The sequence below is a fragment of the Pelodiscus sinensis genome, chromosome 25 (genome assembly GCF_049634645.1).
Source record: "Pelodiscus sinensis isolate JC-2024 chromosome 25, ASM4963464v1, whole genome shotgun sequence".
Lineage (NCBI taxonomy): Eukaryota > Metazoa > Chordata > Testudines > Trionychidae > Pelodiscus > Pelodiscus sinensis.
In genome coordinates, this window is record NC_134735.1 from 3990346 (window position 1) to 3996420 (window position 6075).

The window sequence follows — 6075 nt, forward strand, 5'->3', positions numbered from 1 at the left end:
CTGTAAACAAAACTAATTAATTAAAAGAAAATCAAAACTAGGCACAGTCATAATTACATAATCCACAAGACCCTAATAGAATTAACTATGTTAATGTAGCTGGCTGCAACCATAAAACAAAATCTATTACACTGACTAGCCCCAGAGAAAGGCTTTTGTGAACCCGTGGGACAGGAAACCCCCTTAGCGCAGCTCCTGGCGGGGCTGTGGAAGAGAAGGAGTGCGGAGTTAAAGGTGCAGCAGTGCACCTCCCTCGCCCAGCCTTGCCCCTGGATCGGCCATCTGTGGAAGGCCCCACGAAGCTCACTTCCCTCAGCAGCTACAAGCCAGAGAGCAAAAAAGTGTCCGTTTAGTTTATTCTTTCAGTCAAGGTAAGGTCGTTCCCGACCTTTGTTCTTCAAGGCCTTGATTTACCCATTTTTAAATAGATGCAGTGTAATAGGGCTAGGCCAGGCCTGGGCAAAACACCTCCCATGGGCTGGATCCGGCTCACCAAGCCACCGGATCCGGCCCGTGGACGCAGCAGGGAGCCCCCAGGCATCCCCCCTGCTTGGCCCTCCCTCGCATGCCACTCAGAAAAGCGGCTGCAGAGCCATATGTGTGTCTCAAACTGAGAGTGGGGAGGGGAGGGGCAGTGGTGTTTCGTGGCTGCTCCCGCCCACAGCACAATCCTATTGGCCGGTTTCTGGCCAATGGGAGCTGCCTGTTTCAAGAACAGGCAACACACCGAAGCACCCATCCCACCTCCCCTCAGGCTCTGTAGCCTGAGAAATATTCTTGGCTGCTGGTCAGGAATCCCACAGGTAAATCTCCTACCCGGAGCCTGCCTCTGGCACCCCAGCCCCTCTCTCCCTCCAGCCCTCAGCCCTCCTTAAGCCAAACTCCCCCTTCTAAGCCCATACACCTCCCAGACCCTACACCCCAATCCCCTACCCCAGAGCACAATCCCCTCCTGCCTTAGGTCACTGCATCGTAGGGCGAAATTAGATACACAATTTGAGCTTTGCAAATTGCGTATCTTATTTTGATCTTATTTCAAAAGAGCTTATTTTGAAATTTGGCGTGGTCTACACAGTGTTTATTTCGAAATAGATCACTCTTCCGAAACCTCCCTTACTCCTTGCGGAATGAGGTTTACAGGGATGTCGGAATAGGGCACCCGTGATATTTCAAAGTAATGGGCTTGCAGGGAAGATGCGGGATAGCTATTTGGGGATACTCCGGTATCCCGAAATTGCGCTGCAGTGTAGACGTAGCCTATATAGAGAAACCAGACAGGCTGCTGTAACGTGCTGGGAGAAGCTGCTTTATGCTGGAAACCAGGAGAGTGGAAATCTTTCCAGAGCGGCTCCTTTCTGTACAATCAACAGCAGAGGGTAGCAGAGCATTCGACAACAGTGCGCCTCTTTCAGTATTCATATCCAGAAGGGAGGGCGGGGAGGGGCACAAAATAAACACTGTCAGGGGTGCCAGGTTTCTTGATTTCAAAGCCCAATGTTTAAAGCAACGTGGAAGGGATTAACAGTCAGTGAATAATTCAGGTGAGAGAGCAAAGCACTGTCGGAGAGCATCCAGAGCACCAAGAAAAAGAGCCCCACTTCCAATCTAGTTTCAGCTTTGGCAGAGAGAAGCCAGCCCTAGCTGCTGCCAGGAGCATTGCTGGTGCACGGCGGCGCCCGCATGAGCAGGGCTCTGTCCCAGGGTGGCCATATGGGAATGCGGGACTGTGCCTGCGTGCAGCATGGGTGGGCCGGCAAGTACTGAGCGTGCGTTCGTGGCTGCGTGTGCCCCATGGCAGTTGTGTGCGTCTAGCAGCGGCCGGTCCTATTGGTGCTGATGGCGCACAAATACAGAAGAGTCTCAATTTTCTGACCTTCGCTTATCTGACAGTCCGCTTTATCCGACGTGCCACTCGCCAACGTGACGAATTGATGAATAAGAACGTTAGAATTAATAATAAATTGAGTTTATACATATTTGTACCCACGTTTTTTATTAGTATTCCGTATTATCCAACATTTCCGCTATCCGTCCATCCTCCGGTCCCATTTAGGTCGGAAAATCGAGAGACTACTGTAAGGAAAGACATGGGAAAATAAAGCCTCGGTATATAATACTCTGCCTGACTCTAGGACCTTCCATCAGAGGAGCTCAACACACTGTACACTAACGAATGACTATAGCCTCTTACCCGCTGGGAAGCAGAGTGGCGCCATTATTTCCCGGAGTCTCGTGGGGCAGAGGTAGGGACGGAACTCGGTTTTCGTGAATCCCGGTGTTGTGCTTCAACGGATTGTCGACGCTGCCGCCCTCGGTGTCTCTGAGCCCGCCCGCCCTCACGCATGCAGCTGGGCGTGTCTGCACAGAAATAGTTTGTCTCGTGTGGGCCTACCTGCGGGTGCGTTTCTGCGCCGTGGTAGCAAATCCACTGCTGGTGCGGGGACTTGGGCGTGTCTTACTCCTGTTCGTGGCTGCTCGGGCAGGGGAGGGCTGCGGGCCCACCTGCCATGGGCTCTGGCGGCAGCCTTAAGGAAGAGATGCCTCGGAGTTGCATTTCTGGTCCTGCCGGGGCTGGACGCTGACCAAGCTGCTGTGTGGACAGCAGGAGGTGCCAAAGCTGCGAGAGGCTGAGCCCCCTCAGAGCGCCTTGGCTGTCTTCGGAACAGGCCACCTGCCCTCCGTCTCCACGTGGTGCCAGGAAAGGGGGAGGAAGGCCCAGATCCGGACAGGTGCCTAACTCCCATGGACACCTGTGGGAATCAGAGGCCTGCATCCCTAGACGGAGCTGGGCTGAAGTGATGCGCCGAACCAGAGACAAAGGAAACGACCCGCCCGCCTCAGCAGGCCCAGGGAGCGGAGAGCGATGTCTCCCCTGGGCCGACACCGGCCGTGGGCTCTGATAACGAGGCCCCAAACCACGGGCTGAGCAGGGAACCGTGCTGGCTGGGAGGCCGGGTCCCGAGGGGACGGGATGGGGGCGAGCGGAGGCAGGCTGGAGCGTGGAGAACCCTGGGGGTGCCTTTCAGCGCTGTGGCCTCTGCAGGGGAGAGGTGCTTCCAGGCCCAAGCAGGGCCCCTCAGGCTGTGGGGCAGTGCCTGGAGGAGCCGTCGTGGGGCTCTTTCCGTGAGGTGGACTGTGGCGGGGTGCCCAGCCCCGCACACTTCGGCCCTGGGGTCGAGCCTTTACGCTCGCAGGCCCTGAGGCCTAGTCCAGGCTCTGGGAGGATGGGGTAGGGGGCCCTGACCCAGGGCCCTATCAGTGGTGGGTGGTTCCCACCACTGGCTCGGCGGGGAGTTCTCCCCGAAACGCACCGAGCCCGCCGGGGGTTTTCCTGCCCCCTGTCCTGGGTTGCTTCCTACCCCAGCCCCCTGGCCGACGGAGATCCCACCGGCAGGCACTGGGTTGGCAGTGGCCGTGACATTGGCGGGCCCGACGTCTGGGGAGGCATCGATGGGGACGTCAACAGTGGCTGGGCGGGCTGGGGCTTTGGAGGTTGGGCAGGAGTTCCTCCCTCCCCGGAGGCCAGCCCGAACTGAGCTGTCTCCCTGGCCTTTATATCTGGCTTGCAGTTGGAGCATGCCCAGCACTGCTGCGGGGGCGGGGCCTGCCCAGTTTGCTCCTCCCTTGGCCGGTGCGGGGCTGGACCGCCCCGTCACATGGACGCAGAAGAAGAAGGGAGCAGAGGTGTCGATGGCTAGAGAGCCAGCCCCCTCCCAGGGGCGTTGGGGGAGGCGCAGGGATACCCCCCTCCTCAGGTGGGGTGGGGGAGCTATGGCGTTCCTGCTATGAGAGCGAGGGACGCTTAAGGGCTGTGAGGGGTAGGACGAGGCCGCCAGCGGGCCCAGCACCCCCGAGCAGGAAGGCGAGGAAGACGAAGGGCTCCCGGGCGCGGGGGAGATGCCTTGGTGTGGGGAGAGCGCTCAGCCTTCCAGAGCTGCTGTGCAGCAGAGGCAAGCCGACGGTCCAACATCCGCCCCTTCCCCGCACGCCGACGGGCTGGAAAGGCCCCTTCAAGACACTTAATTACCAGCCAGTTTTTTTCCTGCTCTTCTCTCCCCTCCCCTCCCGGCACGAAGCTTTAAGGAAACTGCTCAGACTGTGATGGGGAAGCAGCAGGTCAATAAATTCCCCTCCCCACACACACACCGACATGCCTGGAATAGGGAGTCCAGGCCGGAGCGGGGGCGGCCAGGCACGTCCCTCTCCCCAGCGCTGTTCATTGAAACCTCCGCTCCGCCGCCGAGCGACCCTCATCTCTGCGCGGTGGTCGGAGTCGGGATTCTCTTTGTCCCCGCTGATTGCTCATTCCCTGCCTGTCTTTGCGTTCAGAAGCCGCTGGCCCCGCGAGGTCAATGTCCCTAATGGAAAATAAACTCCTTTCTGCTTGAAATCTCCCCCGGGATACATCACAGACGCGGCGCGCCTCCCCCGGCTGGCGAGGGGCTGGCGGCTCCAATGGGCGCAGCAGCTCCAGGGTCGTCAGGAGCCGCCGGCCAGGGGAAGGGAAGGTGGATCCTGCTGTGGCCAGGGTGTCATAAGACGCTTGTCAGAGGCGGGATGCGGCGCGTTCGGGTTGGAGGAGGATGCGCTAGCGAGGGGCAGGGCAGAGCTAGCGTGCTGACCCTCCCCGCCAACCGGAGCAGGCCAGTCTCAGGAGGCCCAGCTGAGGAGGGCCAAAGGCACCGCGGCTCCCAGAAGCAGGAGAGAGCCGGAGCAAGGGGCTGCAAGTCCTAGGAGGAGAGCGCCTAGGAACAACCAGCACACACGGGCGCTCAGGCTGGGAATGGGATTGCGTGAGCTCAATTAAGGCTAAAGCCTGAGCCCCGGGAAGCGCTCCCAGCAGGAGCCCAGAGCCCTGCTCCCCAGGCCCCTTTTGCTGGCGGCTTCCTCTGCTGCAGATGGTGAAGAAAGATCCCCTAGAGTCCTGCCTCTCTGCCCCTCCACGGATAATGTAACAAGGCCTCTTAGTCCCACCCAAACCTTCCCACGAGGCAGACTCGCTCGGGGCTTCCCTGGGACCATGGTGATGGATCTCCGAGCCTCCTTTCCCAAGGGCGCGGGCCCCTAGCATTTGGGTAAAGGAGCAGGTTCCATACAGGGCCTCTGACACACAGCGGAGGCGCTGGGGTTCCATCCAGCAGGGGGCAGTGGTGTGCAGGCACGCTACCGGACTCAGCTGTTGTCGGGAGAGGCTCTCCAAGAGACTCAGTCTTCCAGCCTCGCCAAGGTGGGGTGGGGATCGTGCCCTTCTTCACCAAGCGCGAGGTGAAATCGCTTGCTCACGGCGAGGCAGCGCGAGAGACAGTCCTGGGCTCCTCCTGGGCCTTTCCTCCAAGCCGGGGGTGGAGAACTTACAGCCTGGGGGCTGCGTCCAGCCCCTGGCTTCCCTGCATCCGGCCCCCAGCGAGGCTCAAGGCTTCCGCCCGCGTCCCACAGCGGGATGAGCCGGCGCTTGCGCTCCAGCCCCACGACAAGTCTCTGAGCCTCAGAACCGCCCCAAGGAGGCTGGAGTGCGAGTACCGGCCCACCCCACTGCTGGAGGAAGCCCTGCGCCTCCGCGTCCCTCTCCCAGGGCCGGAGCATACAGGGTAGCCCTGGTGCCCCAAGCTGGGTGAGCCGGGGCTGCATCAGTGAAGGTCTTTGGTGATTTTTTTTTTAAATTTTTGCTTCTCACTCCTGTGTGGCTCCCCACTGCTATTTCTCTGGCTCAGTGGGCCCCTGACCGAAAATGAGGTGCCACCCCCGGCTCTAACCATTAGCACAACCTCTCCTGGAAAACATCTACCTCCAGGCCTGCATCTGAGCTCACCCTGCTCCCTTCCATGCCCAGCTCCCCCGCCGTGATTGAAAGCCAGCGCACGCTCGTAGCGGCGGGCCCCGGGGAGCGCGTTTCATGCAGCTTTCCTAGCTGGATGCTTCCGCTCGGTGTGGGGCCTGCTGCGGATCGCCCGCACAGGAAACGTGAGAAAACAAAGGGCGAATCTATTGGCTCTTTGCCATGGCGACTCTCCGGGAGCGATAAGGGGGCCGGTTTTGAACTCTCCGACACTCGAGTAGCTTCCGTGGAGATCGACG

At 59.7% G+C, this 6075-nt stretch overlaps 1 long non-coding RNA gene across 1 annotated transcript; it reads right to left on the bottom strand.

Annotated features, from left to right (window-relative positions):
* Window positions 1–1880: 1880 nt before the first annotated feature.
* On the bottom strand, window positions 1881–3551 carry LOC142819947 (uncharacterized). The gene is made up of 3 exons (XR_012897632.1): window positions 3360–3551; window positions 2192–2358; window positions 1881–2073 (listed from the first exon to the last, which is right to left on the bottom strand). It is a non-coding gene; the product is annotated as an uncharacterized LOC142819947 (long non-coding RNA).
* Window positions 3552–6075: the final 2524 nt, after the last annotated feature.